At 38.4% G+C, this 27,114-nt stretch overlaps 1 protein-coding gene across 1 annotated transcript in view; it reads right to left on the bottom strand.

The window, feature by feature from the left end:
* LOC140338485 (copine-2-like) overlaps positions 1–15,096 on the bottom strand; it is a 34,997-nt gene extending 19,901 nt beyond the window's left edge. The window contains exon 1 of the mRNA XM_072422720.1: positions 15,082–15,096. The gene's annotated coding sequence lies outside the window, so the exon portion shown is untranslated. The remainder of the gene's footprint in view (positions 1–15,081) is intronic.
* Between the last annotated feature and the right edge of the window lie 12,018 nt (positions 15,097–27,114).

Genomic DNA, 27,114 nt, shown 5'->3' with positions numbered 1-27,114 from the left:
GCGTTCAGAAGCTGGTAATTTTAGTGGTCCACGGGACCGAACATGTTGGCGATTACTTGGCCAGAAGAAGCAAAGAATATATTGAAGTCTGTTGGGTTTATGGAGTGGAGTAAGTTCATTTTTAGGTTGGAGAGAGGAGAATTGTTTTGGAGAATGGGTTATGCACATGTGTTGGAGGGTATAAATGAGTATGTATTTTCTATTCTTATGTGTAATTTTGGAAGGGGTGTTTTTTTAAATATAAAGGGACATTACAAGGGTGAATGTAGAGCTTAATGGGGGGTTAGAATACATAAATATTCATGGTTTAAATTCTTGCTGTATAACTCATTTTGTGTTCTTTCATATTGTCCAGTGAATGCAGTACAATGATTGATGAACAGTGGTGGAGGGAGAGTGCAGAATTGTTGGGTTTCTGGATTTGTTAATGTAAATATTTGTGTGGCAGGTTTCAATTAATTTCTTTAACTTAATGTAGGGGGTTTGTTCTTTCTTTGTGTTACCATTATGAGAAAAGGAAATTGTGTGATCTTCTCCCAGGATGAAGAGAGGGTTGGACTAATAGAAAAAAGGAAGGATGGGAATTTTAGGGAATGTTAGTATCACTGGGTGTGATAATCTGTCAGTTTTCCCTAATACGTTTTTAACCTTTTCCCTGGATATTCACGTTGGCTTATAAAATATCAGTACAGTACAAAAAGTGATTTCCATATTTTGATAAACACTAAAATTTGCTACTATAATTCTGCTAGGCTGAACTAGTTTGCTGAACTAGTTTGAGACAGAATGATGATTTAAACATATTATTTTTTCTAAAAAGGAAAGATATTATACTGAATTGAGCTGTAACTATAATTTATGCCCCAGGCAGTGAGCCACCAGCAAATACCAAGAAAGGGATTTGTAATCTTGGCCATTTGAGGAATGTGACAGCAGGAATCTACTTCTGTACTAAGCCTTCCAGTATGTGCCAAAGGCACCCTAGTAGATGTTTTCCAGAAGGAATACAGAGCTTCCTTTCAAACCAGGAGCCATCTTTTTTCTTGGAAATTAGGTCAGTGACCGATTCTTTCCTATGTTTTACCATTTTCATATTCTTTTCTTAAAAGTACCTACAACAAAAAAGCCCAACAAGATGTTTCCGAATTGACTTCTTTACTTGCCAATAGAATGTACGAAAGGGAATAGGAAAGCTTTAACACTACCAGAAAGTGCTGGAGATCAACCCATCATAACCCTCAGTCATCTTCGACATTGCAACTCATCACAAATAAACAGACTTCTTAAATGTCCTTTATTTATTATTTTATACATATTAGAAATGGTTGTTAAGGTGGTACCAGACCACATAAAAGCCCAATTAATTTTCCACTGAAAGCATAATTTAACTCCACTACTAGCGCCCATGATTTTGCCATCATGTGCAAGTTTGTACATCCTAATTGTACATTAAAGCAGACTCCGTTCTGCATTGAAACGGCTAAATACATTCCAAGAGCACTACAATAAAATAAAAAGGTGTACAAAGTCTTGCAGGTAAATTTATTTATAAGGCAGCCACGGAAAAGCCAGGGGCTCTACCAGCAAAGAGGAATCTGTGTTCATTACATGGAAAAGACAACTTTTGGCGCTGATCAGGCGCTGATTTACAAATCACCCCAGACAAACATATATATACATATATATACTAATCAAGAAACTTGCTGCTGTTCTAACAAGAGCACCAGACTAGGAAAGGGCAAACAATAATACCATACAAAATCCTTCAGTTTTTTATTTATCATTAAAGGTGTGTTCATGCCAATATAATCTTCCCATACCCAACTAAATAACATTACATAAAATACAAACTAAACAAAATGTTGTTAATCTAATGATAAGCCAATACTAATTGGGAAAAAATCAGAGATGCAAAAGGCAACTCATCTTGTGTTTGTATAGAATGAGGGACACCTGCAATGGATCCATATTTATCTTGGTAAATACGGAGAGCACTATTGGGGTGAACAAGGGAACATATTTAAGTATATGGCAGTAAAGACTTTAACCTCCCTAGCGGTTCATTTCTTTCCGGTTTTATATGTCTAAAAGCGGTACATTGTTCTTCATGAAAATTAATTTTACAGTATAATATAATAGTATGAGTATAATAAAATTTGAAACACAAAATCATGTCAAAACAATAAATTAAATAAATTAAAAAATCTAAATATCAAAAAAAAAAAATTTTTTTTCAATTTTTTCAAATTAAAAAAAAAAATACACAAATACACATTATACTCATACTTTTATATATACTGTAAAATAAATGTTCTTGAAAACAATGTACTGCTTTTACACATATATGGACAGCGCGGAACGCCGGCGGATCAGGTAAGGCTCTATTTACTATTACCTTCCCATAGGTTTACATACCCCGAGTGTGACCACTTTTAGCACCTTTTCTCTACCCCGAGTCACACTCGGGGTTACCTCTAGGGAGGTTAAGGAACTTGGGATTGGCTAACAAATTTGTATTGGCCAACGTACAATCAATTGCCTTCAAGAGTAGGGATACTATGTCTTTTACCTCCCCTCTATATCAAGACACAGACTCCGTCAATCAACTTGCCATTTGACACCAACCCTATGGGTCTGATTTATTAAGGCTTTCCAAAACTGGAGAAGATAGAGAGAATATCATGGGAGAACCTGGGTGACCAAAATGGATTTGGTCCATTTGCTAACTACAAGCAAATGATTTTAAAAAAATCCATTCAAGGTTTGGTGGACCATCTGGATTCTCCCATGATAGTTTATCTTCTCCAGTCTGATTAATAAATCGAGCCCTGTGTAATTGGAGTGTAACACGAAGGTAGGAGATACAGGGTGACAGAAAAGTGAGTTTCTCTTACCATTTGCTCTTGCAGGAAAATTCTGGCAACATTATTTTAGAATGTGACTGGGTTGCTTTAAATAGGTCTCTCTAATAGACAACGAAGGAGAAGGCCAAGCATAGTAGGCAGCCATAGGGACAGTGAAGGATGAGAGTCTTCGTGGAACAGGTCAAGCACTTTAAGTGGATGTCCATGAGAAAATTTAAGAGTAATTAAGATGACTCATTTCAGTCTTATTCTAAACACCAAATAAAATCAGCTGAAATCTGCAGACATTGTTAAGAAGTAGGAAAGTTCCCATGCACAGTGTCACATCCCCCTTCTACACTACCCATACAGCTGCATGACAACAGTCATTTCATAAATGTCTCCTCTATCCAGGTCATTAGTCCCTGTGGAAATGACAGCTTATGGGCTCATTTCAAGAAGATGTCTCCTGCCCTCACTTCCAACTCCTAAGGACATTATCTTAACTCCTTGTGCTGCAGCACGCTGACATTTCTTATTCCTTCTTCTTCCTTATTATGTGCATGGCTGCTGCTTTTCCTTTTTTTGAAATAATCTTCTACTAAGGAAGTATGTGGCCTACTACTGTTGATCATTCCTGCTGAATATGCAAATTCCCTGGCTCTCACACATACCCATTGGGCCTGATTTATTAAAGCTCCTCAAGGCTGGACAGGATACACTTTCATCAGTGAACCTGGGTGATCCAGCAAACCTGGAATGAATCTGGTCCAGGATTGAAAACATTTGCTTGCAATCATTCCAGGTTTGCTGGATCACCCAGCTTCGCCGATGAAAGTGTATTCTCTCCAGCCTTGGAGAACTTTATTAAATCAGGCCCATTGACTAGTAGTTTATGGCCTAATTACTCACATAAAGTATGCAGGTCTAATTTAACTGTAAATATACATATACAGCTAAGTAGTCATTAATAAATGAGTTTTTGAAACAATTAGTGTAAGTACCTAAGTTTGACCTGGCAGCAGCGCCTTGTGGCTCCTGTAAAGCAGAGCTGGCGTATGGAAGGACGAAAAAGGACATGGAGCCAATCAACACATGTCATGGCAGGAGCATGCTGATAGGAAGAGAAACCTAAAAGAGTGGCAGAGAAATAAGCTCATCAGTTCTTCCACTTTCACTGTCCAGTCACGGGCTGGGCTGGGTCCAAGATGACCTGGGCTCACAGGAAGTGGGTTGTATGAGACTACCCTACAGACCTAGTACATTTAAAGACAGAAAAAAGTACTGCTGGAAAAATGTATGTATGCTGTTTTTTTTTCTTTTAATAAGCAATTTATTTGTAACGTATTGTTAGTTTTAATCTTAGTTTTTAAAACCAGAGGCAGCCAAGCAACTAGTAATTGTAAAGGTCAGCATTGGCCAACTTTTGTAATGGTTATTGAAGAACAAATATAGTCCAATATGAAGGAAAGCCACCGGTTTCTAACTTCTTTGTTGCCAGCCTATTTTAAAATGAATAATTTAATTCCCAAGTACACATAGCTAAGCCTTTAGGACAGGTACAGATCTGCCTCGGGATGGAGTGAACAGGCGCAGCTCCTGATAGCTGGCACTGCACATTTCTATTTTCCCCAAACAATGCTTCAATAGTGTGTGCGAGCAATGAAAACAGAGTAGTTTTTTAGATAGCATTAACAAAGCCTGCACAATAAATGATATCAATCCCGCTCAAATTAAACAATTTACTATGTGCCTTTAATCTAACATCTCACCGTAGCTAAAAGCATCAAACATTACCGGCTGTTGTGTGCATACATCTGATATCCTATCTCATTATGGACCATTATCAAAGTACTGAACTTACAGGGCTGGAAGGCTGGGAAAGAATGGCAATGATTCTAATCATAATTCAAATTACACGGCAATAAGCATCAAAAGGCTGCATAATATTTTCTTTTCTAAGCGCTTTCCTGGTAATGTATATATATCTGACACAATGCGGTCCTTTTACGGGCAATTATTGGATAATACACAGTATCCAGTGTCATGTCCGCTTAGTATCATTTGTGTTTCTAACCACAAGATCACACACTCTGGAATAGGCATACCTGATAATAATGCAAAGTACAACTATACATTGTTTCTCAAACTATTTCTCCAAGCAGTAAAGCCTAGATCATTGGAAATCACACGTTGCAATAAAAACTCCTGTCTAAGTTTTGGTGCAATTTCTAGGAAGGTGCGCCTTTAGTGGAAACAAATGGCAACACATGTAAAAGGCGCGTAAAGCACAACATGCTCCAACAGAATACAGCCTAATGGAATAAAGAGAAGACAAAGTATCAAATTGGTAACAGCAGCCTGCTTACACCTTACAATACTGGGGTGCTCTTTATTAATCAGCATTTTCCCAACTGTCTCTGAAGACTACAAAGTAACTTTGTTCTGATATATAGGAAGCTTACAACAATGCTCTTCCATTATTATTGCATGGTATGAGAGCCCCTGGAGAAGCCTTTTTATCCATGGGGGAACCCTTGAAATAATTGTCATGTCTTAAGGAACTCCTCCTATATTTACTATATCCACAGCTCACAGTATATTAGCATGGTAGTCAGTGGAAAGAATACCTCTTACATAGCTGGCAAGTGGGAAGAATGTCACCCTTATAGATAGCCATAAAGATCATTGGAATTACTTAGACTTAGTTAAACTTGGACCTAAAAAGTTTAAATTGCACAAGCAACCCTTGGCAAACTTTGTAGGAACTCTGGTTGAGAATCACAAAAAGTGTGTTGCTAACAATCACTAGGTGAGAAAAAAACTAACAAAGGAAACCTAACGCTGATGCCACATATAATGGCTGGTAAGTTGCAATTTACTACATTTGTGTTTGTGTAATTTGAGTTTTTACATGTCTTAACATGGAAGCAGAGCCTACTAAAGGTGGACTCAATAAAGCTGTGATAGATGGGTTGGTATACCTTGCTGAGCGGATGAGCGATCTGAAAACAGTCACCAATCCTCAGATGGGCAGGGGACAGTGTTTCTTTAAAGGAAAAAGTAAGGGTGGTAATGGAAAGCCACCTTTTGCTTGTCTACAACATTTGTCTACAGCCATCAGAAGAACACACAGTTTGAGCTTCTATACTTTTAAATTCACCTTCAAAGAATTGAAGATGTGTGGCACATTACAGCGGTGCTCACATATATACAACTCTGCTGTTTTTTATCTGTTTTAAATATAACTGCAGTGTTTAGTGACTTGGCAAATGTTGGTGAATTTGACCAAGATTAACTTTTCACATCTGGTTGCAATGGCCACTAACAGCACAGGGTCATTGATATCACTCTGGAATTTCTGTGCTATTATTGCAGCTCTGGGGATCTGCTCTTTAGTAATATGACAGGTTACCATTGCTGGCTGTCAAGATTAACGTGGATTTACACTTCTGGTTGACATGAATGATATTGAATTTACAGTTACACAGTGTGAATAAAAAGTAATTAAAGTGGACTTCCAGACTCGAATAAGCCCCCATGTACCTGTTAAGCCATGTTTCTCCTGTTCTATTTACTTTACCAATGGAAAGAGTTAACTACAACATTTGCCTCTTATACAGTATAATGGGGTTTAAAGCTAAGTTTAAATTTGATGAACATCAAAAATATACACTGAGCCCTTCATGAACTTAATCCAGCTATGATCAATCATTACTACTCCTGAACCTGATGACAGCAGTTACAGATCTGTGTGTGTATATATATATATATATATATATATATATATATATATATATAGTTTTTTTTATATATCAGTGGCTAATGGTTCCATCAAGTAGGGTGACCACTAAGAACTAATTTTATGCAACATTGTTAAGCATTTAAAAATGTGATGTAAAAAATGCTTTGTTAAATACTGTCATGCCTCTAACTCTTTATGAAATGTCAGGAATTTTATATTGTAAACCCAGTGCGTCACCAGTTTACATAGTTTACATGATGTTAATCTAGGAAAAGGGATCAGCTACCATCATCTAATGTGAGCCTATAAATGCATTCTTACTGTGCCAGCAGCAGGTACACACACAAATCTGCAACAGTATAGAAGCCCAAAGTATTCATATTACAGACAGGAAAAAAGAAAAAAGACATCTAAGCCTATGATAGGAGTGTTAACCACACAGCTTGCCCATAAAATGTTTGAAGTCTGTAGTGCTTACCCTCCATCTCAGGGGACCTCTGGCTGGTGAAAACAGAACACATTTCTGCCCAGTGGAAGAAAAGGCACACTGTTATATTTGGAACAACTTCTGGACTTTTCACAGATCAGGAAAGTGATGCAATGGAAAATGATCCAGACTTCAATAATATGTAATTTTCTGGAATGGAAACTTGCCTCAGTGTTTCTTGGGCCATAATTACTGGCTGCATCATCACACCTTCACTTTTTCATTCCGTAATTACAGCCTGAACTAGTTCACTTACATCTAAACGTTGATGGGCATATGTTAAAACTCATCGCAACAGAATCATGTATGAAGCTGAAAATAAATTATGTTATGTGTTAAGAAGGAGCTGCACCAACATTACCCCTTTTCATACTAATTATTCTGCTTTTATGCAACAAAAAAAATAATACATCTTTTTCTTTTAAGTAAAATGTGAACAAATGCTTTAGAACTGGCTGATGGTTTAGGGCAGCCTTTCTCCAATTTTTTACATGGGGGGGCTCATTCTTTCCACCGACCACCATTAATTAGCGTGGTGGTCAGTGGAAAGAATTCTCCTTACATTGCTGGCCATTGCGAAAAATTTCACCCTTACAGATATCCAAAAAGATGGTTGGTGTCACTAAACTGACCTGGCAAGCACAAAATGCCCATTGCCCAAAAAAAACCCAGCAAACCCTGTAGGTTTAGGGTGTCAATCAACATTATTACCTGAATTTAGCTATTTAAAATTATATTTAACTAATGCCTTGCCGATTGATTGATGACTTTGGTTTCTTTGATTAACAGATGAATACAAATACTGACCTGATCAATAGCTAAACTCTAGACCAGGGTCAAACTTTAGTCCACAAGGGCCACATACAAGCCAAGATCTTCAAAAAAAACCCTACCTTAATAATTGTAGAAATCATACTTTAGGGGCCCACGGTGTGAAACTGTGCAGCCGACAGCTTCCAGATACACAGCAAACTGCTGCTACGCAGCTGGGAGAGGCAAATCACAATGTGGGCAACAAGATTTGCATGCGTCTGTGGCTACTACACAGATCTTCAGTTCACACTTGTGCAGCCAAAGGCATGTCGCTTTTACGATTTGTGCCGCAATCTGCTGTAGCCACATGCACTTGAGCATTGGGTCTGAAATGGTCCAAATAAATATGGTGCTGTTGGTTAAAGAAATAAATATGTCCATTAAGGTGTCAAAATATGACGTAAAATGGTTGTTACCTATAACAGAGAACAATTAATTAATTTTACTTGTCCATGCCAAGAAGTTTCAAGCTTTCCTTTTGTTCTAATAACCACTGTCAATGGATATAAAAAATCAAAATTTTGAGTTACCTAAAGAGTAATAGGGAGGAAGTGTTTTCAAGAGACCTTCGTAGCAACTGCCTGATAGATGTAAAATAATTTTAACAGGAAATAATCTTAAGTAAATTGTTTCCAGCAGCAGTATGAAAAAAAAGCAGTGGTGTATGGACAGGCCTGTTCTGTTCAATGGGGAGAGAGCTTGGAGGATGACGGGAGGCGTCCAGCTGCATCCTACCCATTAGGAAACATCACCATATGCCACTGTTTAACCCAACCCAAGCATACACAAAGGTGAATGCCTATATTGACGTATCTGCTTATCTATTTTATAGGGGCCTAATATTGTGGTTCTAGTCTTTAATTTGTATTTATAGTCTATAGTTGTAAGCATCAGTATGCTCGTGTATAAGTCCACAATCAATATCAATAGATAGGGGGAGTAGGGAAGGGCAAAGGAAAAGGGAGACTGAAATGTGGAGAAGGATAATCAATTAAAAATGGGGTGTTGGAGAAATCCAGGTAAAGACGCACTGTGTGCAAAGATACCGTGTACAGAAAATACCAAAAAATGTGAATAAAAAAAGTAAAAATTCTTTTCTCTGTAATTAAAAATCTGATGTTAGTTGTCTTCTCCAATATATATATATCTCAGTCCTTTATCAGGTATTTAATGGAGAGAGAGAAAGCACGAAAGGGGTCCACCTTTGTGGACCAAAAAAGTATACTGCCTAAAGAATTAAAATTACCTATCTATCCTGAAAGTAAATAATCATTTTGTTTATATTATTATACTATTTGCCCTATTATTTGTGTATCAGTTATCTCAAAAATTAATATACTACCATCTCACAATGGCACCTTGACTTGTGATTGAAGTGACCAGTTTCCGTACCTCTGAATTAGAGTAATACTAGAATAAAAAGGAATAAAATAGAAATCTTCAGCCTATGAAAGTAGTTTATATTTAGATGTGCCATGGTTTCTCTTCAGGACAATGGCTCAGGCTATGCTATGGCAGACACTTGGCTTCATGCACAGGTCATGTTCTGGTTGCCATGACAACCTTGCAAATTGCACTGAATAGACGAAAAAGAAAGACTTCAGACAGCCATAGTGTAATTCCCAGATAAACACACAACATGACAAGAACTGCATAGCGATGTCAGGGGAACGCCTTTTATTGTGTTATCCTCCTCGCATGCAGAAGGATAACAATCCATTCAATTACCATTTTTTACTCAGAAGTTCATTGTAGCCAATTTCATTCCATTTTGATTAGTTGGTATTACAATGATCTGTAAGCCTGATCTGACATAAGGTAGGGTCTCCTACAAGTGCAGAACTTTTTTTTTAGTTATCAAGTCAATTAGGCACTACACATTCACCTGCTAAGCAAAAGTTCTAGTCTAGGTTCCAACACGGTTTGGGCACTTAACAACCGAAGGACAAGGAGCACCGCAACCGAAGGACAAGGACCTAGAATTTAGGAACCCTACAGGAACACATAGGGATCAATTGGAAGACTTATATAGGTTATTGTAGGCCCCACAAGGAATGAACTCCAGCACTGACTTTAGTTCAGACACATTTTAAGCCAGGTTGAGTCTACTTTGAAGAGCAACTTCAGGCACCAAGTGAAACTACTCGGTGAACTTTTACTGCTATCTGGTTCGACCAGATAACTCTCAAAGGCACTCTGTTTCTCTTCTGTAAGTGACAGCAGTTCGATTCCAGCTTTACTTGTATCTACCTAATGTATTAGCAGTCCAATTGACTCTGTCAATTCAAATATTAAAGGCAGGGGTGCATCTTACTGGTGAATATGAGGAACCTCCTAGTATTGATCCTCTAAAACACTTGAGCTAGTACATACCAGGAGATCCACGGCTTGTGTATGACCAACTGATATGATCTTTATTCCAGCTGGTAATCAATTGGAAAAAAGTCAGGGAACACTCATAAAGAATCACAACTTATGAAGCAGCTTGGACAGCTGCGAAACATCTTTAACATTACAAAAACAAGTTGATTTGAATGTGACTAACTACTACCAGATATGCTATTCCAAAAGTTTTTCTCAGATATAAAATTGATCAGAATTCTGATTTGATACGATCATTTGTACACAGCGGATGTAAGTTCGGATCTTCACTTACCAAGGTGAATAATCATCTTGCAAGGGATAATTCACCTGGCTTAGTGAATGTGGGGAAAATTTACTTTGCATGAAATACTCAACTACATGCAAGGAAAGCTAAAAAAAAAGCTGTGTTTTCCTTGTGTATGATTGGATTTTTGAAGTTATCAGACCCTAATATAGTTTTCAAAGTGAACTACCCCATGCAAGGAGATAATTCAGCTTGGTAAGTGGCCAGACTACGTTCTCTTAGTAAGTCGATACCAATGTGACTAGCGATCAATCAGTTGTACACTGGCCCACTGGATGTTTTCCATATGTATGAAATTATGACTACTGTTTTAAAAGCACATACGCAAACAGGGTTACCATATTATCAGCTGACAAATTTATGCCAGAATGGAAACTTGATCTTGGAAAATATAGGTTTAGTTCCCAAGGCCTGATTTTCAAGTTTCATCAGAGTATATTTTTTATCCGTTGTTTAGGGTGGCTGTATTTATGAGTTGGGGTGACTTTTGCCTGTTCAAACTTAGATTGCATGAAAAACTAATTTTATCATCTCCATGTCAAAAGTTGATGAACAGCAACAGACATGTTTTAGATCTAGCCTGGGTGACAACTACAGAATATTCCTATGCATTTATATGGTGCCAACAGTACGCAGAGTTTTACAGCAGCTCTATATTCATGCCACTAACTGCCCATTGAAGAAGATCACAATCTAATGTCCCCACCATAGTCTACTGTCCTAACACAGTTTAGGACCAAACTGGCAGGAAACCAATCAACCTACCAGTATGTTTTTGGGATGTGGATGGAAAACAGAATACTTGGAGGAAAACTCTACAAACACAGTGATAACAACTTTATGTAGATAGTCTTTTGGCCGGACCTGGGACACGAAAGATGCAAGGCAAAACGGTGGAAGAGGAGGTATAGCCAGGCCACCCACAGTCAGTGTGATAATTGCAGGATTTCCAAGTGAAAATAAAAGGAATAAGCCTTCCACATTCAAATATTTACCATTTCTGATTATGTTAGATAGCTACATTTTCCAAGTTGCTCCCTTGTTTCCTGGCCACTATGATAAAGTGCCACACTAGTGATTTTGAAGTCATGGTTCAGGCAAAAAAACAACATCCAACAAACCCAGAAAATTTCAGCAGTTGGTCCTCTTAAGTATTATCAATGTACTTAAATAGATTGTCTTTTCACATTTATTATTTTGAGAAAACTCAATTTAAAAGACCAAAGAGCATCAAAAAATGCAATATTTAGTTCTAAAGTACTAAAATAAATAACACCAGCGACTGATCTTTGCCCTAAAACAAAACATCACATTTAATATTTTTAAGTTTCACACGGAAGGAATGACATTTTCAGTTTTGTTTCCTCTTGTTTTCATTACAAGAGGCAGATTATTTATAAAGGTATGAGGAATTCCGGGAATAAAATGGCAAAATAGCAAAGCAAACATCTTTCGCAGCACCAGCAATGTGCAAAGAGCATGATATTTTCAAAGAAAACATGAACAAAGCAAATTCGCAAAGGGGCAGAGAAGCGCATAGCTGTTGGGGTCTGCAAGGTTAATGGAAAGTCAAAAAAAAAAAAAAAAAAGGAAAAGAAGGACATGAAAACAGCTCCAATTCCAATTATTGGTAGTAGTTCTAGTTTACTGGCACAGAAATAAGAGTTTGGGTAATTCTTCATTACAAATTTACCAAAGGGACTTTTGCAGTGAAGAAGCACTAATGTAAATATTGGCATGGGGGGGACTAATACTTGCAGGGAACCAAAGCAGCAGAAAAAGAACATTTATTACAAAGCAATTTAGGCCAAACATATCTTGAAATTGTAGAAGAGGTTCTTTGCTTCGTAAATCACATACCAAAAAGATCAGAATGTACAGAAGTTGTGTCTAAATAAATGTTGAGATTGGCCATGCCATGCAACCTCCTGCAGCCTCTTTATTGTTCCTTGGGGACACCCTTCACATTAAATGACCAATTTAAATAGTTGAGAAGAAGAAAGGAGGTATGAGTATGCCTAATCATATTTTCACATGGTACAATGCTATTGCAGAATGTCCAAAAACCTAGCCTAGCCGTCAAAGTTTCAGGTTGGTTAAGACTTCTGGAAGTTTTGCATTTAGGGTAAAAGTGTTATTTGCGGAGGGGGGTCCATCTCCAGCAGCTGGAACTTATCGTTATTACCAATGACAAACATGCAGCCCGGACCAGATTTCTGCAAAAACCAACCAAATAATCCTTGGTTGGGGCATCAAGACTGATACGGGTTGCATACAATCATCCACACGTCATGTTGCTTCCTGGGTCCATATATCTGGAACCAAGATGACTGCAGAATATCTGGTATCATATGAAGAGTATTTTGATTACCATGTCTTCAAACCATTTCATATTCTAAAACAAAAAGCCCCTATATCAGAGACATTTATTTCTTAGTCAAACCAGATACATTTGTAAGTTCTAAAACAACACACATTTTTTTTGCAAAATTATGCAAACAATGTTGGAACTGATAAGAGCAACTCATATCTGTGATGCATTTTTGGACACTGGGTTTTAGTTTCCTGTGTAAACCAGGCTTCCTGCCACAAGGCCTTTACAGCTATCACAGAAAGAAGTGGTCAGCTAATATATACAATTTATATATGGCTCCACCAAGTCTTTACAAGGTTTGGAGAGGTTTGTGTAATATTTTATTTGTCTATCACTGGAAAGGCATCAGATAAATCTTAGTTCACTCACTAAAGGCTAAATTGCTGCACATTAAACTCCATTGCTCTGCATTGGGTATTTGATTTTCAGTTGTCATTTTCTTTCTATGTACGAATAATTCAGTTCAGACAAGCACCATACCTGGACCAGTGGGCAGCCATTAAACTAACTTTTTATGTCAGCTTTTTTTAGTAACCTACAGAGCTCCCCAAATACTGTATGCAATAACTTTGCAAATTGTAACCCAACTTAGGCCATTTTTTTTATATTTTAGGATTCAATTGGGAAGCTTGGAATTTTTTTTTGGTCCATGTGAGACCACAATATTGAGATCCCCTGTCATGTTCTGTCTTAAGCTGCATACACACTTTTTGCGTACGCAATTTTTGTCGTTGGAAAGGATCTTTCACGATCCTTTCCAACGACAAGGGAGTGCACGATGCATGAACGGTGCTGTACATACAGCACCGTTCATGCTCTATGGAGAGGGGAGAGCGACGGAGCGGCACCCTGCTGCGCGCTCTTCCCCTTCCCTTTCATTAGGATCGGTCGCCGTCCATCGTCCGTGGATCCGGCAGGTCGGTCGTTCGGACGATGGTCGACACCGACTGTACACACGGCAGATTTTCGCCCGATATTTGGCCGATGCCGATTATCGGGCGATAAAAATCTGCCGTGTGTTCATAGCTTAAGTTACACTATGACAAGTAACAGTTGTAACTAATGCAAAAAAAACAAATAACTAACAGATGTTCTAACCTTATTCCAGTTTAATTGAAAATAGGTTTTGTTGCTGTTTCTGTATGCACTTGGAAGATTATCTATCACAAGGTCAGGGAGCAGTAAAAAAACACTGGCAACCCAAGTCAAATGATGTTGAAGTCTATGTTCAGACTGGCGGTTTATTGCAGTGAAGTTACCACTTATTCTTGCCCTTGGTCTTCTTCCTCAGTTAGGATTCAACATGGAGTCTCTCACCCACAGCTGCTCATGGAGAATGAATAAGCATGGCACTGGGCAGTTTATTACTGTCCACTACAACCCACAGTAAAACTTTCAAGTGCTGGCTCCTCAAAAACCCACAAAGCAGTGCAGGTGGCTAAGAGGCTGCAAGGTGCCAGCTGCTGGGAGCCACATCAGAAGGTCTGTTATTGCCCCCAGTCTGAATGTAGCCTAATTCTGAAAGAATTTTTTTTATTACAGCACCCACTTAGGGTCAATGAAAAATAGACAACTGATATGAGGAGGTCAGAAAGCTGAAACTTAACTCAACTGTACAGTTAGGTATCATCACTCAATGCTGGGAATGTCACCACAGAGCACTCTAGATCAGTGGTCGCCAAACTTTCAGACCATACGGACCACTAAATTATCAGAAACCGGACCACGCATGCACGGGGAGCCGTATCTGGGGGAAAAAACTTACCCCAGAGTGACGTCATGATGCCAGGAAACTGCCCACACTCCCATTGCAGACTCAGACCTGGTTTCTAAACATCCTGGGGGGACATTAGTGCAGAGCTTTGGAAGCAACAAAAGTTGTGTACATAGCTCTACGCTACTGTCCCCCCAGGATGTTTAGCAAGCAGGTCTGAGCCTGCGATGGCAGAATGGGCGAGTTGTGTCCATACGGGGGACAAAGCCGCGGACTCACAGACCACCGGTTGTCTCACAGACCACCGGTTGGCGACCGCTGCTCTAGATAACAAACACTTCTGAACTTAACTTCTGAACAAATTTACAAGCTGAGCTCAAGCAGAAAACTAAACTAAAGACAGGCCTGTATTGAATAAAGGGAACAGGCTCTTCTACCTGTTGCTTCCAAGTGAGCAGCTTCGTTGTGGTTGCCAGGCAAACCCAACAGTCCCGTCTTCCCTTGTATATACCAGGAATGAACTCCAGTTACATCATGCCGGCAAGGCCAATCAAGATGGCCAAAGATCACCTCCAGGAAGAAGAAAAGAAGGAAGATGGTGGCGTGCAGCCAAGGTTGGGGATAGATGAGTCACACGGTTCTAGTTTTGATTTAATATACTAACTTTGTTGGCTTAAATGCCTTATTGTCCTGTAAAAATACAAGACTGAGCCTCCTGCATATGAAGAGAGATCAACAGTGACTGGTCTTTATTGGGCTGCTTCTAACAGGGCAAAACCCACAGGACATCTTATGGAGGATTGTTTCATCTATCCTAGGCAGACTTGAAATCTTCTTGGCTTCTGGTCTCACCGTTTGGTTGCTGCTTCCTGTTTATTGGCACTCATCGCCGTTCTTCTTCTTTCCTATGTGAACCTGCTTTGGCGCTTGAAAAGTGATACTAGAATTTGATTTTATGCTGTATCATTATATTTACTAGTCTCATTAAGCTTCATCCTGAAGAAGTGGTGTTACACCACGAAACGTGTCGATGATACACTGGCACTTCTTGTGAGACTTGCTATAATGTTTCAACTATGTATTTATGTTGATTCTTTTATGTAAAAGTGGATGTATGTCTGTATATTGTAATATAGGGACACAATGGTTCCCATTCTGGGGCACTGCAAAAATCAATGTCTTCTACTTTACTTTTTAACATGATGTACCAATAAAATGTTTTAAGAGTTTTATGTATGCTGTTAAAGTCCTGTTTTTCTGCACATAATAAATTGGTCTTTATTAGTCTGGAAGCTTCTGCACAGATCCAAATCCACAGATTTGTTTAATGCACAATTATCATATAAAATCCAAAGACAGGTAATAAACACGTCTCTTGGATTTGGATTATATTTGTCAAGCCTGAAATTCATTTTTAATCTACAATAGCAAAAGACTTTTTTTTTTTAAAAATTGCATTGTTTTTGATAGTGAGGTTGCAAAAAATGTCAATAATCATAGATGCAAAAGTAAATCAAGGCACAAGTCATTTATTACACTAAATTCAATGCACGTGTTTAGATTTCTATCTACAAAAGGTAAAAAAAATCTACGTGCAGTGAATGTAGTAGTAATTTGTTCTTACGAGATAACGAGCATATGTTTAGATCTGATTCATTTGCAGGCAATTCCGAGCACAGCTTTGGACACTGGGAATTGTTCCATGCCATAGTCTCTCATACACACACACATCAAAATGTATAAGAACAACATGTCCAAATAATACGAGCCATGGTTACTAGGCAACCGTGGTGGGTGCAGCTGCCGATTCCCAAGGCAGTGACATCACGGCAATCATGAAGTCATCAAAGGCTAAGTTGCCAGTCGGTGATCAAGAAAAATGCTGTGATTTTTTTCTCCTTTGAAATGAAAGCATTACACATTTGAGTATAAATATATACTAACTATATACACTAAAAGCGTGCTTGTTCACCGAAGAGCAGAGACGTAGACGAGCAATAAAAATATCTGTGTGTTTATATAAGAAAAAAAAAAATCAGCTAAGGAATGAAGGGTTGATGTACAGAATACATGTAAAAATAACATAAAAGGTATAATAATTAAAAAATCCATCAAATGTGATGGGAATGCCTCTTTATCACCTGTCATAGTGTATATATTAGGAGCACATCGCCTGGTAATACCGGTATGTCAGGACATGTCGGTCCATCAGAAGTGATTACTGTCACATATGTCACTTGTCCCAACATATCATTGTCCAGGCACATTGGTTGCTAGTAGGTCAAAACACAAACATTGCCGAGTCCAAAAACATCGGCCATCACTATATCACAACATGCAACTATGTCATGACACATAACACTATTACAACCCAACACTTTATTGCAGAAAGGGACAGGTGATGTAATACAATACAACATACTTACCTGCCTGGTAACTATCTTTCTGAGCTATGCATACCGATCAAGACGGCCAAAAAACAGGAAACCAGGAAGAGAAGAAGATAAATCCACCGAGAAAGAATGGGGACAGGCAAGTATATTTAGGAAATTACAATCATTTATGTTTATTTTACTGTGGAAGAGACATTGCCTATACCATCTGCAATAAAGAACCTGCCTGGTCACATTTTTTACATTTTCACTTAGTTCCATTTTTTAGCTCTACTTTAAAGTATATACAAAGCCAACACTTTCCTTTAATGTTTTAGATAGAGGTCAAAAAACTGGGTTTCATTTTTGTTTGGAAAGTTTTCCATTCATTTACCATCTTTTGATGAATTGAAGGGAATTGAAGGGAAATTTTCCTAACATGAAGAGAAAGACTGATCTTGGATAGACGTTATCTTAATGGCAAGTGGGCCATCTGTTTTTGTTGTTTCAGTGACATCATTTAGCATGACAAAAACAGGCATAAGTCTCCCCAACTGGGACAGCAAAAACAGTTTAACATATTTTAGGAGTGCTATGTACCATTAAAAACAAAATTCTTGTGTTTTTTGACTCCAAAAATTCTGGTCTGTGATGCCATTTTGAAAGTGAAGACACATGAAACTCTATAGTATTCCCCTTTGGTCCTCCCCCAGCAGCTTTATAAATGGTTATGTAGAAAGGTCAGGGGAGGGGGAGAGGAGCTGGGCCAGCACTCAGAGTTATCAGACATTCCCAAAAGAGAAGAGAGAACTAACGTGCAAAGAAGGAGGAACTGTGCCAGGGCATTGCCTGCCATGAGTAGTAAAATAGTTCTCATAACTGCAAGTAAATAAAGAAAATCAAATCAAATTCTGTAGCATCTCTGCCTGGGCAGCTCAATGTACATAGTAAGTTAGTCGGCGACGGTCAGGTAACATCTTGCAAAGGTGACACAATGGACCTGATTTATTAAGGTCCAAGACTAGAGAAGATCGGCTATCATGGGAGAACCTAGATAATCCAACAAACCTGAAAAGGATCTCATCCAGGATGGAAACATTTGCTGACTATTAGCAAATAAGTATGAATAAGTCTATTCCAGGTTTGCTGGATCACCCAGGTTCTCCCATGATAGTCTATCTTCTCCAGTCTTAAAGAGCTTAAAAAATCAGGCCAAGAATGCCTTCATTAAATTGAAAAGCCTAAGAAGAAGAAGCAGTCTTAAGAAGTCCACTAAAGCATCCTATACCCTATTCTGAACAGGTCCTCGGGCCTCCATAATATTTGGCTTTGATGCCAAACTTAAATTTGTGTGTATTGCATTAGTGCGTAGCTCAGAATCACCATTACTCCGCCACCATATAGTGACCCTATATAAGTCAGCATTACAGGTTGGAAACAACTTTTAAGAATTATAACTCAATGCTTGAACCATTCATAGTCCCAATAGCCTGTGTAACAAATTCCAACATGCATTGAAAAGCACTATTTTTCATTCTGCTGATCAATTGAAGATTCGCTAACATAGCAGTGTCCCCAGGGTATGTACACCATCCAGCCTCTACTCCTTTAGATATATAGGATATATCTTCTATTAGCCCAATGTTACTGTTCATTTACATCTAGGAAATTTGATATTATATACATTTTTTGTGATCCCAAAACCCAACTGGATTACAGACCCAGCTCGATGGCTGCAAATGGAACATGTGGTCAATGGGCCGTCACTGTGTAAGGTGCTCTGCCCATGATCCACATTACAGTAATGTCTCTTCATAAGTTCTATCTAGTGACTTGTTACCAATCTGCATAAGTAAAATAAGAATTTGCCAATGCATCTAAAAAAAATGAAGACATAGCTAATGAATCATAGCATACATCATAGTGCTCAGGATGTATTTTTCAAGGGGCTCTTTTTATAGAACCTTTACCTTGTATAATAATTTCACACTGATTTGAGTCAAGATCTATCGCTCTTAATCACGTCCTCCTTTCAGGTTCTTAATTCCCAGTAAAAAAGGACTTGCTAGCACATAATGTGCCATGTCTGTTAGTTTTTCAACTCTTTATTTAAAATGTATGATTTACAGATAACATGGAACATCACATGACAAAAGTATTGCTTTGTGCTTTATACAGCGATATGATCCAGGAGCAGTGTACTAACCTGTAGCAGCCAATCATTGCTAGCATTTCCCTAGTCAATATGTAGTTTACATGTACCCCATGCAGTTAAAAAAAATATCATGACATTGGGATTGCAGTTATCTAAAGTCACATAAATGGGGATGCTGGTGATCCATGTGCCCCTCTATCAAGTTGCTGATACCTTGCAGCTGCAGTTTTCCAACAATTTTGGATATGTCAAATACATATTTTTGCAAATATCTGTTTTAACACATGCTCCACTTAGGAAGGTATATATCATTTTCTTTTACATTGTGAACTAAGAAAACATTATACACACACACAAACATATATGTGAAAAGTGTAACTGCACAATGCTTTTTAGAGCACTGAATGTGCAGTAAAAGAAAGTCAGTAAAAAAACATAGGCCTGTAACTTCCAGAAATCAACTGAACTTGAAGATCATTTGGGTATATGAGAAATGTTTCCTGGTACAAACAGTTTTATTAATAGTTTGTTCTTTCTTTCCTCTGTTTCCTTTCTTTCTTCTCTTCTCTTTTTTCTCATTCCATTCCTCTCTTCCCTTTCTTGCCTCACATGCCCACTCTTGCCTCTTTTACCTTTCTACCCTTTCTTTCCACTCTTCCCTTTCTTCCTTTACTTCCACTCTTCCCTTCTCTCTTTCCACTCTTCTCATTCTTCTCTCTCTTTCCACTCTTTTTGCCTTATATGCCCACTCTTGCATTTCTTTCCTTTCTTCCCACACTTTATTCCTTCTCTTTGCACTCTTCCCTTTCCTTCCTTTCTTACCACTCTTCCCTTTCCACCCTTATTTCTTTCACTCTTCCTATTCTTCCTCTACTTCCATTCCTTCCTTTCTTTCCACTCTTCTCAATCTTCCCTCTCTTTCCTTTCTTTCCAATCTTACCTTTTCTTCACTCTCTTTCTTTGCTTTCCACTCTTCCCCTCCTCCTTCTCTTTCCACTTTTCCCTTTCCTCCCTTTCCACTCCTCTCTTTTATCACATGCCTTTCTTTCCACTCTTCCCCTCCCTCCCTCTCTTTCCATTCTTTCCTTCTTCTCTTTCCACTCTTCCCTTTCTTACCTCTTTTTACTTTCCTCCCTCTCTTTCCAATCTTCCCACTCTTCCCTTTTCTCCCTCCCTTTCCACTCTTCCTTTTTATCCCACGCCTTTTCTTTCCACTCTTCCCCTTCTCCCTTCTCTTTTCATTCTTCCCTTTCCTTCTTCTCTTTCCACTCGTCCCCTTCCTCCCTCTCTTTCCATTCTTCCCTTTCCTCCTTCTCTTTCCACTCTTCCTTTTCCTCTTTCTTTCCAGCTTTCCCTTTCCTTCTTCTCTTTCCACTCTTCGTTTTCCTCTCTCTTTCCAGTTTTCCCTTTCCTTCCTCCCTTTACACTTCCTGTCTCTCAACTCTTTCATTTCTCCTCCATCACTCCATTACAATGAATGGCGCTTCAATGGACCATATCACTACTTATACAGTAAAAAAAAAAGTCTTCCAAATGTAAAAGAAATATCAAACACATATAAACATAAAAGTAAAAAAATGTTAATAACCTGGGGAATTAAGAAAAAAACATGCCAGTCTTCCTATCAACTCTAACATTCGCAGGGAATCCACAAGATTTTTTTGTTTTCCAGCCAGCATGATAAATATGAAAGCAAATGAACTTTATCTCTTGCAAGCATGTCTGTATTATCTAGGGCCACATGCTCTCTATAAAATACAAACAAATGATGTTATGTGATAGTCCTACATACTCATGTTTACTAGATCAAGCTTGTCCAATCAAAAAGCTACCACGCAACTCTAAGTCTATAAAAAGCCGGTAAACACAGCACTATGCCCAGAACTGTATTGCTGAATCCTACCGTCAAAACATTATTTGTAGTTAATCATAGATTGCATTATATTCTCAGAATTCTGCTACAGTAAGTTATGCTGAAAGCAGGCAGTACCGATAAACCTGTTGGCATGCTTTCAATTGCAACAAGACTATGAGAGAGATTGATTAACATAAGCGACACTGTAGTTTGGATTCTTTTCACAAATATATTCATACCAGACCATTATTTTTCAGTCGGGAGAGTTCTCTGCTGGCTTCCTGTAGGACTGTTGCTTTTGGTGGTGCATTTAGCAATGGTGGCAATGGCGGCTGAACCTGCTATTAAGGTACAAGGCTGGTTTGAAGAACTGGAGTCCAGACCAATTAAAAATGTCCTGAAAATAAAAGTTTGTACAATATCTACAATCCACCACTGTTTTGTTCAGTACTAAGTGCATTCCTATCATCTCCATCCTGAGATGGTCAACATACACCCAAGAGCATTTCAGGGGAAGGGACGATTTTTAGAATTCTTGACTATTTGATTCACAACCGTATCGCTTATGATAGGGAGTTTTGTATTCTTCCCTTGCAGGGCCGGATTTATACTTTTTTGTCCTGTGGGTCAGATGTTTTGAAATATAAGCCCCCCCCCATTACTGCTTTAGTCTGTACCCTCTACACAAAAAGCACAAGCACTGATCTACAAAATTATTCAAAAGTATATATAAATGGAATGAGTTATGAAAATGTATTAAAAAATTATTTTTTAAAAATTGTTTCCAAATAGAAACAATCACTTCTGTTCTGACACAATCAAAAACTTTTCCACAGGTACAAAGTCAATACCATATTGGCACCACCAGTATCTTGTATGCACAAACACAATCACCAAACCAAACTGTCACTACTGGAAGTGTGAGACACAATCAATATCATTCTGATACAAACAGAAACTTGTCTGCACTTAAGCTACGTACACACTTCCAATGGTTCTCACCCGATAATCAGGACCGATATTGGGCGAAAATCGGGCATGTGTACAGCTCCCGTCGTTCATCGTCCGAATGACCGTCCTGGCCAATGGTGATGGCAATGGCGATGGACAACGAACAATCATAATGTAAGGGAAGAAGGAGAGCGTGCAGCAGGGTGCTGCTCCGTCGTTCTCCCCCTCCCCTCCATGTACAGCACTCGTTCATGCATCGTGCAGTCTTTTGTCGTTGGAAGAGATTGTGAAAGATCCTTTTCAACGACAATAATTGCAGGTGTGTATGTGGCTTTACAAAGTCTGATCCATATAGGTACTGGCAGAACTCTGCAGAAACACAATCAGTACCAAGCAGAATCTACTAGAAACATGTTCACAGAGCACAATAATCAGCATTTCATATTGATGCAGCTAGTCTGCTGTCCCTGTCACCCAATGCCTATTTTTACTATTTTAGCCCACGAGAAATTGGGACTCAAATCATTTCTATCACATCAGCAGGGATTGTTTTATACTTGCAGGGTCAAAAACTCACTAAAACTTTTGAGGGATAAAACATGGGTAATTGTTCATGTATTGCATAGATCTACTGCATATATAACTTTATATTTAAAAACAAAATCCTTTAAAAAACATAAGTACTTATTCCCAGAAAAAAACAAAGAAAATACAGTATGTGATCTGTTTTCGTAAAGTGACCAAATTCTCAGTGAAAATATATTAACAAACTTGTAAGTGGGTGGATTCATTATTGTAGTAAAGACACCCTGGGCCTGATTTATTAAAGCTCTCCATGGCTGGAGAGGAAAAACTTTCATGAGTGAAGCTGGGTGATATAGCAAACCTGGAATAGATTTCTTTTTGCTAGCAAATGTTTTGAAACCTATTTAATGTACAGCGCTGTGTAATATGTTGGCGCTATTTAAATCCTGTTTATTACTAATAATAATAATAATAATCCTGGACCAGATCCATTGCAGGTTTGCTGGATTTACTGATAATAGTGTATCCTTTCCGGCCTTGGAGAGCTTTAATAAATCAGGCCCATTATGTCAGTTCTTGCACCATGCCTCCTACCACGCCCAATCCCATTTCTGCATTGATTGTCAGTGGGGATATCAGCAAGGCACGTCATATATTTCCGCTCAGCCTGACAGGAAAGTAAAGTGCAGAAATCACATTCCAGGATCACAAGACTATACAAAATAAACAATTTACATTCTTAAAATGTCACCATGTCAGTTTTCACAACATTCATTTTTTCATTACATACTATGCACATATTGTGAGTTTCAGTACAATTCTGCAATACATGTACTTTGTCCTGCATGCAGGAGACTGGGCAACTCAGAATTTCTGACATAATCCATGAGTATTTAAATACACTTATCAGACAGATATGACAAACCAATTGCAGTGTTCAACCCAGGCATGTTTTTAAGTAGGAAACAAAAATGTAGGCAGATGGCAGTACTGTGGCCCAACTCTTCAGTACGCACCCAAAAACAGACGGGTAGTTGCTGAAAAATGCTAGGTGGTGCCCCCAGCAAAAAGGGGCCGGGGAGAACACTGAATTGTTTATTTAACAGATCAAAATTGAGCAAATAATTGGTAGGGATTAACTACAATTTACACTGCGACTTGGTAATTACACAATAGAGGAAGGAGTAATATTTACAAAGGCCATTTCCTCTAATCGTTTACTTTCCACATAACAGCACTGTATACCTTAAGCTGCATACACACGTGCAATTATAGTCGTTGGAAAGGATCTTTCACAATACTTTCCAATGACTAGCACTGCGCGATGCATGAACGAGAGCTGTACATACATCACCGTTCTGCTCTATGGAGAGAGGAGGACGACGGGGCGGCACCCCGCTGTGCACTGTCCCCCTTAACTTGCATTAGGATCGTTAGTCGTCCATAGTCTGTGGATCCGCCAGGACGGTTGCTCAGACGATGGACGACTGGCACTGTACACATGCTGATATCTACCCTGAGCGGATTATCGGGCGAGAACCATTGGACGTGTTTACGTAGCTTAAGACAGATTATCTTAGACTAGATCTTAGTTTTGACACTGGCTAATATATCTGATAATAAATACTGATTATACAATTATCAAAATATACTACTACTGACAATATGAACAATATTCATTTACAATTTGTTCATCTCAATATTATTTCATCCCTGTATAGAGAAAAAAAGCAGCATGGAATTTCAGCTTAAAGTGGAACTAAATGTCTAAAATAAAGAACTGTGGAAGGTGATCTCCCTTCTCCAAAAAAGCAAACTTACCTGCCTGATTGCAATATTTTTTTTACTTGTTAGATAGGACAATGCTAGGCCTTCTTTCAGCTTTTTTGTTGTTTATTTTTGTTTACAAGAACAGGAAATGATAGAAAATCTCTCTAATGGTGACCCAGATAGCTGTGAAACCTGCCAGGGGATCTAACCTCTCTACATTCTATGCAAAACTAGGCATACGTAGACCTTAGGCCAATATTTGAATTGTCTGTGAATAACACCAACTTGATTTTGGCACGCATCTGTGACACACTAGCAATTTCTTAGGTACAGACCAAATATTTCCCTTGTCGCATGAGATGTGTAAAAATGCATTGTGTTCTTGGTAACATGGCTGCAGACATTGCTTTTTAGAGAAAGCAATAGACTGGTCATGTACAAGCCATATTTTCACAGTTATTCAATATAAAATGTGGCTCTAAGCTAATAAGTAATCATAGGTATAAATGAAGCTGCCACTCAGTCAACAAGAATTAACGTACACCCAATGAAACTAACATTCAGGCTGCAAAGTGGAAATCCCCCATGCTACCGATCTGCTAATGGGAAGAAGGGGTCTGCGTCCATCATAAATATTTCCACTGTATTTATACAAAATGGAACACCCTAAGGTGAGACAAGGTGGTCTGCGCAAGTCAGCAAAGGATAGCAAATAATACCCAGTAACTGGAGGGGCTGCTGCATTTCACATGCGGTGCTATACGTTACATACCTTGACTGCAGCTGTTATAAGTTGCATCCTATTCCAACCATCTGCACTCTTTAGGCATAAATTCATATTACATTTGCTGGCTTTTAAAATGCTTGAAGAATAATAATGTCTCCATGCAAGTGTTGAACATTGTGATGTGGACTGGCCTCGTACAGGTTGGTGGCTATGGCGAAAGGAGGATGTAGCACTTAAAAACTGCATGGACTGCTACTCTTCATATTTGATGCTATATGTTACAAACCTGATTGTAGTACCCAGTAACTGGATGGACTGCTGCACTATGAATGCTGTGCTATATGTTACATTTCCTTGACTTCTACACTCTATGCTGAGTTTTACATTGCTTACTCCAACCATCTGCACTCCTTAAGTTTACCTTCATATTACATTTGCTGGCTTTGCTTAAAGAATCCTAATGCAAATGTTGAACACTGTAAGGTAGACTAGTATTGGTTTAGGTTAGTGGCTGTGGGGAAAGGTGGCTGTAGTACTCAACAGATTGCCACTCATATCCAATGCTATGGGCTCTTCAATGCGGAGAGGATACACTTTTATCAGTGAAGCTTGGTGATCCAGCAAAGCTGGAATGGATCTGGTCCAGGATTGAAAACATTTGCTAACAAATAGCAAATTACTTTTATGAAATCCATTCCAGGTTTGCTGGATCACCATGCTTCACTGATAAAAGTGTATCCTCTCCAGCCTTGGGGAGCTTTCATAAATCGGGCCCTATATGTTACATACCCGGATTGCAATATCTAGTAACTGGATGGACTGCTGCACTATGTATGCTGTGATATGTGTTGCATACCCTGGATCTGTATGCTGTGTTAGACATTGCATACTCCTGACTCCTAACTATCTGCACTCTGTCCAAAAAGATCCAGTATATATAAAGCCCAAACTAAAAACAGTTCCTAAAATATATCTTAATATCCTAAAATCTTGGCCTTTGTGTTAATGCAGGAAATGCATTACTCTTATGAAAGAGTTGCTATGGTTAGAAAACACAGAACCAATGTGCTTAAATAAATGACTAGACACACCCTGACTTATTTCCCAACATTTAGCTGATTCACAGATCCTGTTGCCTCGGGTGCTGCTTCCATAGAATAGAATAAAAGGTTCATTAGTGATATGACTATGTATATGTTATGTATAACGTTGTGTATTTTATTCTTCTGAAAACTAAGCATTGGATTGCTGCAACTAACATACTACTGAACAAATTACTGAGTCACTCTGCCTCCTGCTAGTTCTGTCCTTTATTTACATCTGACATCTTTCTATGGAACACGTATGTCAGCATAAGGAAGAAATAAACTGCTTCTTGTGACATCAAGGTAACTGAATTACAAAAGGCACAATATATGTAGCTGAAAGTAACATAAATAGTGGCACTGGCAGCAGCGGTAGATCCTGCTTGGCAAGATTCCTAGTCAATTGTATTTTTCCCAAAAACAATGCACTAAAAGAAATCAGCCAGTTCTTCCTAGTTTCCGTCTTTTAGTGTACAGAATATATCTCATTTACAAATAGATGTCAGAAAAAATACAAATTTTTGGGTATATGGCCACAAGTGATTAGCAGAAATGGAAGAATTTATTTCTTTCTTATCAAGGAAGTGATTACATTAGGAGTGACCTGACCCTGATATCTGGCAGTGCTGGTTTATTAGTTCTAATAAATATTACATATATACAAATCACAATTGTGTATCCTGGACCCAATAGATCTGATTTATTAAAGCTCTCCAAGGCTGTAAAAAAATATACACTTCCATCAGTGAAGCTGGGCGATCCAGTAAACCTGGAATGGATATGATCCAGGATTGAAAACATTTGCAATCAAATTGCAAAAATCCATTCCAGGTTTGCTGGCTTCATTGATGAAGGTATATCCTTTCCAGCCTTGGAGAACTTTAATAAATCAGACCCAATGTGTGGAAAGCCTGATATTGCATTATAAAGCAGTGTAGCATATAGAAAGTCTCCATTTTTTGGAATACTCCCACCTAAGAACATTTTCAATTAATTACTATTCATCGATATTTTAAAACAGAAATACACA

Source organism: Pyxicephalus adspersus, chromosome 9 (assembly GCF_032062135.1).
Source record: "Pyxicephalus adspersus chromosome 9, UCB_Pads_2.0, whole genome shotgun sequence".
Classification (NCBI taxonomy): domain Eukaryota; kingdom Metazoa; phylum Chordata; class Amphibia; order Anura; family Pyxicephalidae; genus Pyxicephalus; species Pyxicephalus adspersus.
This window is presented reverse-complemented; position numbering and strand designations above follow the sequence as displayed.